General features: G+C 46.1%; 4 pseudogenes; 3 read left to right on the top strand and 1 right to left on the bottom strand.

Annotated features, from left to right (window-relative positions):
• The window catches only part of LOC139604941 (zinc finger protein 418-like), a 284,346-nt pseudogene that overhangs the window by 156,833 nt on the left and 114,989 nt on the right, over window positions 1-12,524 (bottom strand).
• The window catches only part of LOC139604885 (uncharacterized), a 78,251-nt pseudogene that overhangs the window by 59,327 nt on the left and 6,400 nt on the right, over window positions 1-12,524 (top strand).
• LOC139604976 (class I histocompatibility antigen, F10 alpha chain-like) overlaps window positions 1-12,524 on the top strand; it is a 100,382-nt pseudogene that overhangs the window by 38,978 nt on the left and 48,880 nt on the right.
• The window catches only part of LOC139604949 (zinc finger protein 79-like), an 86,844-nt pseudogene that overhangs the window by 13,135 nt on the left and 61,185 nt on the right, over window positions 1-12,524 (top strand).

A 12,524-nucleotide genomic window follows, 5' to 3' on the forward strand; every position in this document is an offset into this window, starting at 1 on the left:
AGCAGATTCACACAGAGGAGAGGCCCTTCCACTGCCCCGACTGCGGGAAGGGCTTCAGGCGCAACTCCACCCTCGTCACCCACAGGCACATCCACACTGGGGAGAGGCCCAATGAGTGTCCTGTGTGTGGGAAGAGATTCTCCAGAAGCTCTCACTTGGGCCAACACAAATGGAGGCACCATTAAGGGAAGCCCTGCCAGTGTCCCCCATCCCGGTGTCACCCCCTTTTTTCTGCCCTCAGAGCTCCTGAGCCAGTGGCAGCCACAGCCCCTTCCCCTGGCCTTGCACCTGACTGGGACCTCCTGTGATTGCGCAGGGAGGATTGGGGCTGTGACTGAGCAGGGAGGGTGGGGTCCAGGGAACACTGGGTGCTGTGGGTCTGCCCAGCAACTGGTGAGTCATCAGAACTGCTCTCTCTGATTGGCTGACTCTTGTTCATCACATTCTCTGATTGGCTGTGGAGAGGCCTGGGAGTTGAGTGCAGGAATGGGAGTGATCCCGCCCAGAGCACCAGCATTGGCAAAATAGAGCCAGCCTGAGACAGGGAGTGAATTTATTACCAACCAAATCACAGCAGGACAAAGAGAAAGGAAAGGAATCTCTCCAACATCTTCCCCCCACCTAGGGGGGTTAATGATGATGGAGAGACGGGACATCCGATTTCAGATCAGAAGCCAATTTTATTGAGTATGCCAGGGATTTATATAGGGTTTTACTTGTATGGTAGTTTTATAGGGCTCAATTTTTTGTAACAATTTCCCTTGGTTACACATTCTTCAGGACATCAGGTCACCTGGTAACGTCACAAAGTATCACAACATGTTTCTTGATCACTTCTTGCCCAGGGAACCTTTATCTGTGTCTGTCTTTCCCACAGTTTCCACTCAATCAGGCCTCAGATATCAGGCCCCTTTATCAGTTCTACTGTTCTCTCTGTTTTATTCCCATCCCTCCCCCTATCCGTTCAAACAAAAATACACTCTTAAGTGACTTGTCTATTAATTTTTTCTCACACTGTAAATACAAGGAATAACCATAACAATACATAATACAATGCCTAATACATAGAAGCCTATTTTAACTAAATTTTTTATCCATCCACCAAGTCTCCAATCCCCCAGAAGTTTTCCTAGCCCTGTAAACCCTGATACCACTGGGTAATCTTAACCATTTTCTTAAGGACATAAGTCTGTTAGAGGTTAAACAGGCGCTGGTGTGGTGGTGAGGTCCTATTCACAAGGGTTCTCCGCCAATGTTGGTGTTCAAGGTGAATCTTCAGGTGATGCACTCAAAGATTCTTAAAAACGGCTTCACATTCTTTGCTGGAATCCACTCGGGACCATTCTCTGTGGAGACACAAGCAAAACCTCTACCCCCGGTGGCCTAAGGATAAGGCCCCAATATCTTACCAGATTCTGGATCCTTCACTAATGCAGGGGTTTCTTTCCTTTTGTTGCAATTGTGATTCATGATTAAAATGTGGAACAATCGGTGGGTTGGGGTCCATCAAAGAACAATTCAAAAAGTTGATCACATAAAGGGCTTTCTGCAGTCTCTTGGCAGGGTTCCATCTCTGACCCCCCTTTCTGTTGTACCAAGAGATGTTTGAGGGAGCCATGAGCCTGTGACAGATTGGCCTGTTGGGGAATGAGGAATACCTGTTTTGTGCATAATTCCCCAGAAGGCAAAAGAGTTAGCAACTCGATGGGAAATATAAATTGGGCCATTGCCTGTCTTCACTTCAGATGTATACCAAGAATGGCAAAAGCAGCAGTGAAGTGTCTAGAGACATCGTAAGCTGTTTTCCCTGAATGGGCAGATGCAAAAAGAGCAGCAGAAAAGGTATCAATAGAGGAATGAATGTATTTTAAATGACCAAATTCACAAAAATGGGTAACGTCTGATGCCAGACTTTAAGGCTCTGAAGCCCTCTGGGATTAATACTTCCTGCAATAGAGAGAAAACAGCACCTTTGGCAATCAGGACAAACAGCAATAGTTCTTGAAGCTTGGGCTTTACTAATGCCAAAGTGCCAAATCAAAGTGACACCATTTTGGTGAAAAAACAAATGGATCAATTTAGGCTGTTCTATCTTATTAGGCAGAACAGATTGTTGTACAGGCATTGTTAAAAGGCCAGCTTGCCTGTTCCCTTCAGCTAAAAATCTGGGACGGTCTGTATGTGAACAAATATGCATAACAAAGTAAGGAAATGTTCAATTTTCTAAGGAAAAAACAAGGAGCTGCAACCAATAAAATTGTTGTGAATTTTCAACTCTTTCTAAACTGATGCTTTGGCTCTCATCACTATTCCTGCAACATAAGCTGAATCTGTAAGCAGATTAAAAGGAACAGAAAATTTTTGAAAAGCTCTGACAACAGCAGCAAGTTCAACAATTGGGGGGGACCACTCAGATATGGATAAATCTGCTCTCCATTAGACCCACTAGAAGAGGGGTCTCTCCATACTACCACAGATTTCTGAGAGTGACCAGAACCATCTGTGAATACTGTTAAGGCTTGAAGTGGAACCTCACTCCTCTTGGGTTTCTCTGTCAATTGAAAAAAAAAAAAAAAAGCTTAAAAAAAGCTTTTAAAAGATGTTAAAACAACTCATGTTTTGGAGGATGTATTTAGATTTGTCCACTGAATTCAGGAAAGGCCATCTGAAGAGCCTTGATCCCTGAACTATCCAATTCAAATAAAAGGTGGTTAAAGGTAGGAAAAGAGTGGAAAATTCCCCTCCTGCAAGAGAAATGAGTCTCTGTCAGGCCTTAACAACCAGTTGGGCCATCATTTCATGTTGGGTACTGATGGTTTTAGTCATTTGGTGTGGTAAATAAATCCATTCAGTGATAAACAAAGAGTCTGGTGCATTGGAGTCCCATTGAAACATCAAGGCATGGGGCTGTTTTGCTGGATGCAAGATTATTAAAAAGAAAAGCAGCTCAGGTGCCCAGTGTGCAGCTTGTTGGTTTATTATGACATCAGCTGGGCATTGCAGCACCTGCTGAACTTGAAATGTAAGTTGTCTAGGTGATAAAAGGTCGGAATCTCCTTTTAATCATTCAAACAAAGGACTTTTAGCTTTGTATTTGAATTCCCTAACAAGGAGTGCACCCAGTTGATTGTTCCCAAACATTTTTGTGCATCATGTAAGGTGCAAATATTTGTCTGAATTTGAAGACCTTGGGGAGAAATTGAAGAGACTCCAATGCACCACCCCAAACACCTCCACGAAGGATGTTTTTGTACCTTTTGGGAGCTATGCAAAGCCCTGCCTGAGTTACAGCTTTGGTGACAAGGGCTAACTAAGGCTTCCTCCATGACTTCCTGTTGTTCAGCTGTTACAAAAATATCATCCATAGAATGGTGCAAAAGAACATTAGGCATTTGTTGATGAACAGAATTGAGGACCTAGCAATATACCACTGGCAAATAGTACAGCTGTTTTTCATGCCCTTAGGTAAAACTATCCAGTGATATCGCTCTAAGGGTGCCTGCATGTTTGTGCTTGGAACCGAAAAGGAAAATTTAGGACCATCATCAGGATGTAAAGGAATGTCAAAAAACCAAACTTTTAAATCAGTAACAGTCAAGTGCCAATTTTTGGGAATCATGGTAGGAGATGGGAGACCTGGCTGTAAGGCCTCTGTGTCCTCCATAGCTGCATTATTTTTCAAAGATCATGGAGTAAGCGCCATTTGCCAGTTTGTTTTTTGATAACAAAAATGTGAGAATTCCAAGGACGGTTAGAAAGGACAAAATGCTCTTTCTGGATTTGTTGTTGGAGCAACTCTGTTAATACAAAAAGTTTTTGCAATGGTAGGGGCCATTGATCCACCCAAACCATTTTCCCTGTTTTCCAGGTTAGTTTTAAAGTGTCGCTCTCCAACGGCCCCCTTTAAAAAGCTGATTGAATCCTAAAGCCCCATTGGGAGAGAACATCCCCCACCACGGTACCATTGGTACTGGTAATACAAACAGTATGATTGAGGCACGGTGTCCCTCGGGCCCTTTCATCTGTATCCAGTGGTGGGTTTGACAGCTGTGGCTGCTTCCTCCAATGCCTGAAAGTGCCTGGAGCACTTTAGCAAGGGACCACTGTGAGGGCCATTTGTCTTGAGAGATAACTAACTTCAACCCCTGTGTCTATGAGGCTGTCAAGTGTTATCTTTTGCCCTTTTAATGTCAGGGTACACCAGCATGTGGGGTATTGTTCTAGTATAGGTTGTACCCAACATATTTGGGGTGTTCCAGTAGACCCAAATCCCCTATTTCATATTACGTCTGTAAAAGGTATGCTCATGGTTTGGGGAAATAAAATCAGTTGAGCTATTCAAGTTCTTTGGGGAACAGTGAAAGGCAGTTGGAGTGTCCAGGCCATGATCATAATCTCATTATCAGAGTCTATAACCCCAAGGAGAACAAAAAGTCCCATCAAGGAGATGGATGACCAACCTAAAAACAATGCATGCATACGCTGCCTGGATGGTCCTAAAACTCCTGTGGGAAGCAAATGAACTGATGACTTAAGTAACATTAATGTGATGGAGGTTGCCAACCCAGACAGGTTCATCTGTCAACCACGTCAAGGCTACAACTGGACATTCATTGCCCTGCATCACAGTGGCCCCTATTAAAAATACGTATTTTGACACCCCATTGAGATAAACAATGTCGTCCCCACAATGTCATCCCCACAAATCGGCAACATAGGGTCTGATGATAGCTTGTTGGCCATCAGGATGTTTCACATTAATTACAATGGCTGACAGGCCACCTGTTGAAGCACCACCCAACCCCAGAAGTCCAAAACTTGCATGAGTGAGAGGCCACGATTGAGGCCAGCAAAGTCACGAGAGTATTGTGACATCTGCTCCAGTGTCAATCAAGGCTGTTACTGATATGGTTCCTGGATGACACCCACTGGCTGTGAGGATACGTGTCTTTTCTGGATGGTTCTCCATAACTTTCTGAGCCCAGAACACTTGAGGTATCCCTGTTGATCCAAAACTTCCTGTGCCACGACTTCGGTCCACTGTATTCAGAACAGAATTCACAAAAGGTACAATTTGAGCAATGCAAGTTCCTTTCTGAATAGTGACAGGAGGGTCATCAATGGGTACCATAGCATGAAACTGTCCTAAATAATCAGCATCAATAAGTCCTAGATGCACATGAATACCTTTTAATTGTAGTACTTGATCTTCCTATCAAAAACGCACTCAATCCCTGTCCTATTCAACCATAGGCATCGAGGGGCACTTTGCACATTTCTTTTGTCAGAATGGTTACTGTGTCAGCGGTGGGTATATCAATCCCTGCAGACCCACTTGTTGCCCCTGAGTATTGTTCACAAATGTTTAGCTTTGCAGTGCTGGGGAGGCCCGCATTTGCTGCTGTGGTTCTTGGGGTATTTGTTTTCACACATGCCCTTTTGCGCTCCTCTTCCTGTTTCCCTGCAACAGCTGACCATTTGCATGATATTTACTCCTGCATTGTTGAGCATAGTGCCCAAATTTAGCACAACAATTGCACACAACATTGCTGTTTGCGCTTGGCTTAGATGTTATTTTCTGGGTATTACACTGTGCCATTACTTGCCCTTGCTGTCCACAATTATAGCATTTCGATGAAGGTCTTAGAACTGCAGCAAGAGCTGCTATTTTATGCTCTACTGAACCAACTTTCAAGCAAGCAGTCATCATTTGAGGCAATGTGGGTTCTCCAGGTAAAGTGTCAATAATCTTTCTGCAGCCTGAGTTTGCATTTTCTTTAGCCAAATGTATACAGAATTTGTGTTGCAAAGATTCATCATCTACCTGTTTTTCAATGGCTGCAGCAAGCTCTTCCACAAATTGCAAAAATGGTTCTCTCATCCCTTGTTGTATAGTATCATATCTCTGTTTTGGAGCTGCCATTTCCATTGATTTAATTAAAGCACTCGTGCCAATTTGCTGAGCTTGTGCCAAAATTGAAGGATCCCACCTTGCCTGTGAATCTGGGCTAGCAAAAGGCCCAGTGCCCAGTAGGGCATCAACACCCACAGCATGATGAGGGTCGTGTTGAGGCAACTGCATATTTGTTACAGCTGTCTGCTCAGCCACTTGCCTCCAAGTTTCTTGAAATACACCGTATTGTACTGGCTGGAATGAAATAGTAGCAATATGCATGATGTCATAAGGTGCAAGCATATCTGCATTAATTACACATATTAATTGCATTACCTCTGAGGAATTAATGCCATACTGAGCCACTTTCGATTGGAGATCTTGCACAACCTTCCAGGCAAAGACGTGATGACTGTCATCCTGCCCTGATCCAGGAGCTGCTTTAAAACCTGGAAAAGCCATAGATAGGGTTATCACAGGCAACATTTGCATTAGCACTGTTCTCCTGAGGTACTCTTGGAGCACCTAATCTTTCTATCATGTCCCAATTCTTTTCTTCAGCTGCTTTCTTCCTGACAAATTCCCAAAACTCCTGAGTGTCCAGGTTTAGAGCAAATTTGGGAGAGAATCCCCCAAAGGAGCTCCGGTAGGAAAGCAGATCCAATCTGCTCTTCTCCCCTCAACTGGTCTGGGAGAAAATACCTCCTTGGAGAAAGGTGGAAAAAACCTGTCTATTAAACAACAAAACCTTAACAATATCAAACAATAAAATCTCTTGCCACTCCAAAAGAGATGACAAACTGAGAAAGTCCCTCCCCGGGTTGCGGCTCAGCTCACTCTGTCTCTGATCAGTCCCTCCGGTGCTGGAAATGTTGCAGGCCAGGCCCGGCCTGGTGGGCCACAGATGCAGCTGCCCGTGCTCCCCTGGGTGTTCAGTCCAGAGCGGGTTTCAAGAGCTCCAAGGAAAAGGGAAAAAAACAAAAGTCCCCACAGTAGGGAACTTCTTTGCCTCAGCTAGCTAAAACTAACTAAAAGCAAAAGAGAGCTCTGTCCCACTGTCAGTCCATCCGCAGACAACAACAGTCCAGGGGCAGAAATGTGGAGGAGTGAGTACGGTGTCTGAAAAAAAACTGCTGCTTCTTCTCTCCCGCTGCTTCACTCTCTGGAACACTCTTAAAGGTGCAAAACTTATTATTCAACATAATATAAGGTGTAAAACTTATTATTCAGCATAATTGGGGATAAAAGCATCATATAGTCAACCCAGGACACTGAGGCTCTCAAGGAAGCCCAGTTACTTGACGTGGGGGCAAAGTCCATGGGGCAGTAGGGCTACAGCTATTAGAAGGTGAACTGTCAACAGTTCCCTGCCCCAACTCCGATGTTACTGCGGGAGACTCATCACTTGATTCGCTGTCGCTGTCACTGTCAGGTAACGGAGGACACGACCTTGGAGATTGTTCAGGCAGCTCAGAAGGGAGCGAGGGGGCAGATGGCTGGGCTAGAGCAGAGGGAAGCAGGGGGGCAGAAGACTGGGTTTCTCTCTCTGCTAAAGACATTTCAGCTACCTGGTGCAGTGGTGTGGTGTATACAGGCACCATCAGGAGCTGCTGCGCAGCTGTGACATAAAGAGGTTTAGGAGTCTGAGAAGGAGATACTATGGCAGTTTTCCCAGAAGCTTTGGCAGCTGTCCCAGAAGCTTTGGCATCCAGCCCAGAAGCTCTGGCAGCTTTCCTGGAAGCTTTGGTAGCCTGCCTGGTAACTTGCATGGCACCTGCACCTTCTTCAAGGATAGATTCACCAAGTTCCCCATCAGAGGCCCCCTCTGCCTCATCCCCTTCATCAGTTTCTGTTATCAACCCTGATTCTTCATCCGCATCCTGCCCTGTTCTCGCTCGGTTTTCCATTCATTTAATGCCTCAAAAAGCAATCCCCAGGTAACAGCTAGATTGACAACAGTTTTATCTCCCACTCAGATGACTTCCCACAGTCTGTCCCCGACTTTTTCCCATGCTTTAACACTAAATGCTGTGTCGGGATCAGTGCCAAAATCCTGTGATTTAGCCCACAGCAATATACTACGAAGGGCATAGTCTGAAGTATTAATTCCCTTATTTCTTAACAAAACTTTCCATGTAGCCAAAACAGTCTCTTCTTCATTAGATAAATTATTTCCCATTATTACTAGTTGGTGGCTCACCTACTTCCAGGTGTCTTGATAGGAGAAAATCAGGTCTGGGCTTCCCTGTGGCTTCCACCCGCCATTCTCAGCTGCACCAACGCCGCCTCCCCCACTACGTCCCAGTGAGTCATGGCTGCCAGTCTCTAGGAGCCCGTATGGGTCCAGATCAAGTATGTTCTTAAGGGTGTTGAATCACATCAGGGTCACCAGATGTCACTGTCAGGCCAGTCATGACACAAGGCAGAGACCACAAGCAGTCTCAGATGGCAACTCTTTATTATCGAACATGGCTGACCTTTTATACACTTTCTAATTGTTTATACTTCTTCTACCCTAACTATTGGCCACAATAAGTCAACATAATATCCTTGGGGATAAGTTACAGTGACTTCAACTAACTTTCTAAAAATACTTCATCCAGCTGCAAAGTTCTCTTCTTATCTTTCTCCAATTCCTTACTTTTCTTGGTCTCCTCAGTTACAGCCTTGGAGAGAATCCTTATCAACTTCTTGCTTGTTTCCTTTCTTCTCACTCCTTTAGCTAACAGGCCCGCTGTTGGCCCCTTCCACACAAAGGCATTTGCTATACCAGCCCCCACAGTAAGGTTCATTAGTAACAGTTGCCCTATGCTGAAGGCACACAGGTGGTTACATGCCTCTATCATTTACAGCAGGATGGGCTCCTCCTTAGACAAGGACTTCAGAAGTTTTTTACAATTCTCATTAGCATTTTCAGCAGCTAATTTTGAAAGCAACACCTGTCTGGCAATGTCATTCTCAATTTGTCTTTTAAGAGCTTGTTTCAAGCAGCCATTGAATTGCATATAAGGCTCTGCCAGTCCCTGCTTTACATAAGTAAATACTTTTGGGGGGGCTCACAGCATCAGGAACCTTTAAAAATGTGCTATGCACAGCTTCAGTAATACCCTCAAGGGCCTCACTAGGAATGTGGGTTTGCCCACAGGGTCTGAGTGGCTTCCTTCTCTGGCCAGGTGGTCAGTCATGAGGGCTGCAATATTCTGGTTTGCATGTCCCACAAATTTCACAAGCAAAGCTTCGAACCCCTTTTTCCACTGAGCATCTGTGGAGGCCGGTGGGCCTACAGAACAAAGGCCATTATAGGCCTTTGGACAGACAGACAGACCCCAAGTTGGAGAAATCTCCCCTGTTCAGGGCAATTGAGCAGACCCTCTTCCAGGATGCTTTGTTGTATATGCAAATGTACCCAGTTCTACTTCCCTGGTTGGACTGTTGGCCTCTCCCTCCCTTTTTCCTTATATTTATGTCCTTGAATGTTCTCCCTTCCCTGCTTATCCATTGGCCCCATATTGCCTCAGTGTCCCACCCTCTTTACCCTATTGGTTGCCACCCCTCATCTCCCCTCTGTACTGCCCTGAGCCCTCAGCCCATTGGCCCTAATGCTCTGTTCTGCCCCCCTCCATGTCCCCTGTATTTAAACCCAGACCTTCCACTGTTCTTTTTGTCTTTGTCCCTAGACCCCTTTGTGCATGGCTGGAATAAACCTCCTTCTCTGGCATCCATACAAAGACCCTTCCCATTTCTTTGTCATTGGTGATTCTACAAGAGAAGTGTGTGCTGCAGTGATTGTGTGTGTGTGTGTGTGTGTGTGCCTGTGCCACCGAGCGGCTTCATTACTGGAGACACTTCTGGAAGGTCACGGCTCCGCTGCCTCTCGCTCCACCACCAATGGGTTTGTGGCTTGTGACAGCTGGCAGCCTGAACAGGGACCTGTTCGGAGCATTCCTGGAGGTGTCTTCAGTAGCTTTTTGACTACTGAAGTTAAGCCGTGTTCGGAGCAGCCAATTCCCAGAGGAGACTCCTAAGTTTTATTGGGGGAATCACACAGGCGACCGGCAACCTTCTTGAGGCAAGAAGATTGGTTGAAGCTGACAGACAACCTGGAGAGGTTTTGTTGACCCACTGTCATGTGAGTACTATATTTGGGGGTCATCCTTTTTTGTCTTTCCTTTGCCTTCTTTTCCTCTTGGATGTTGGGAGAAAGTGTGGGGATGGGAGCCAAACTGATCCACCCACACAGGGAAGTTTATACCCAAGTTAAAGGAATCCTTGTTGGAGAAAATTTTCATTTTTCAAAGGGAGATTTAAAATGTTTTATTCATTGGTTGTTCAAGTATTTTCCTGATGTTATGAGGGAATTCATTCTAATGAGTTCTGGGACCATATAGGGAAAAGATTCTATGTTCTTTGAGTTAAAGGGGATCTTTCAGTGGGGAAATTTTATCCTTTGGCCTTATTGTTGAGTCTGTAGAAAACGTTGGGAAACATTCGGGACCCCAGTTTAACACCCCTTCTCCCCGTTCCTCCCCTCACATCCCTAAACTCTCTTCCCTGCCTCAGGGAGGATCGGGAGATGGATCCTGCCAGCAGGCACAGGGTTGCTACCGTCACCCTGACATCTCCCAGTGTCCTCTGTCCCCTCTCCAGGGCAGCACTGGCCATGCTGCCTTGGGCTCTCTCCTAACCTTCTTACCAATGCCCATGTACCCAGTTCTACCACCCCCAGTTGTTCTCCCAGATGGTGCCAGGAATGTGGCCAGCCCCGCCATCTTGTCTTCTCCCTCTCCAAGTTTTTCTGCCCTTTCTCCAAAAAATGGTGCTGACCCCACAAAGGCGATGGCCATTTTGTCACCTCCCTGTTCTGCCAAAAATGACACCTCTGACCCTCCTCCCATTTTCTCTATTCCTGTAATCGCGCCCTGCCCCTCCCTTCTGTGTCAGGAAGTGTGTCCATGTTGGGACTTCCCCTCTCTATCGGGAATCCCCTCCCCATTGTGCACACCAACCCTACCCCTTCCTCTCTTGACTCCTCCTGATGGTCCCTCCCATTCCCATTCCCACAACATTGGAGCCAGAAGTGGTGATGACAGCGACCAGAAGGAGCCCATATTGGCTTCCACAGCTGCCCACAAACAGGCAGATTCTGGCTGCCCCAAGAGGCTCCATGCAGTCATCAAGTGCCCTCCATCCTCCTCGGAGGATGAGAGTAGGGATTCCCAGACTTGGATTCCGGTCCTGAGTCTGAGGATCACTGGGCCAAGCTGCAGAGGGAAGCCACTGGGAGGGCTCAGAGCTCACCAAAAAGATTGTGGGCTTGCAGATTATATGTAAACACAGCAGAAGGGTGACTGCAATCAATTCCTGGGAGCCGATCCCCTATGGGGAATTGAAGGAGCTCTGCAAAGTGGCTAAGGAATATGGTTGGGGGTTGCATTTCTTAAAAAAATTTCTGGAAGCCACCTTCTCTGATTGTGTCTTGGTCGTGCATGAAAATAAAAATATCATGAATTGCCTACTCTCCCCGTGTCACAATCCATCCTTACGAACGGGTTTTGTGATTGTTCGTGGATTTGATCTCAGGGTGCAAAAAACCGACACGGCACAGGGGGGTTTGCAGTGATAATCAAAACAAATGCACCTTTATTGAATACCCAAATGCATTGGGGAGGAATTGGGGAAAAAAGGGAAAAATAAGGAAAAGAGGGAGGAAGAGAAAGGAAGGTATATAGCTACCAAACATAGAACAGCCAAGTCCTTTGATGTCCAGCCAATGGAGTTCACCAGGTCACGTCTGGGGAGATCTTGAAATCTCTCACTAACTCAGAGGTTATTTTTATGATAACTCTATTGAAAATTGTGAGGGAGGGGGGGAAACAGATACAATAAAGATTAGATGTAACAGGTAGTCCATGTTCTCAGCAGTAAACGAGAGCCATTGTCTTCTGGGCCAGCGGTCACAACCTGCAGGCAAACATCTCGCTTTGGTCAGCTTGCCTCCCCCACACACCTGCCCCGGGCTGGGGGTTTCAGTGCCAGTCCTTGGAAGGAGCAGAGGGGCCTTTTCACATGGGGGTTTCATGTCTCACTCCTTGATGGAGAGGCTCCTTACATCTCAGTCTGTCTGTCACGGTGGTTGTAAAACAGGTGAGGGTCTTCTGTGGGGGACCACCCAAGACTCAGGAGAAGTCCAGCCAGGCTGAGAGGTGGGACAGCTTCCAAGGCTATTGCTGCAAAAAGGCAAGATGCCCCCTTCTTCTTTCATTGGGCTCAGTGTAGCATACAGCAAACAACACCTGTGAACAATAGCTTAGCACTGTGCTCAGGTCTCGGAGCCGTTGGCACGTAACTTTCTCCAACAGGGCCAGAAACTTCAGACAAGGGTCTTTTCTTCAGTAGTCCCCAATGACGATCGTGAGGCAGATGAGAGAAACTTTGGACAGAGTCTCACACCCCGGTCGAGTACATGCTGTGGGAGAGGCAGTAAAAAAGGCATCTCAAATCACTGGCGGACACATATTCAAAAGATGCCAACAAACCAAATTTAACCCTTGAACAAATGGCAGGAGAAGGTGACTTCCAGAAGCCACAAGACCAAGCAAAGGATTTACAAGAAGCTGCACTCAGTGGCATC

This window comes from Agelaius tricolor, unplaced genomic scaffold, assembly GCF_023055355.1.
Source record: "Agelaius tricolor isolate 1412-34295 unplaced genomic scaffold, bAgeTri1.0.p SCAF_57, whole genome shotgun sequence".
Lineage (NCBI taxonomy): Eukaryota > Metazoa > Chordata > Aves > Passeriformes > Icteridae > Agelaius > Agelaius tricolor.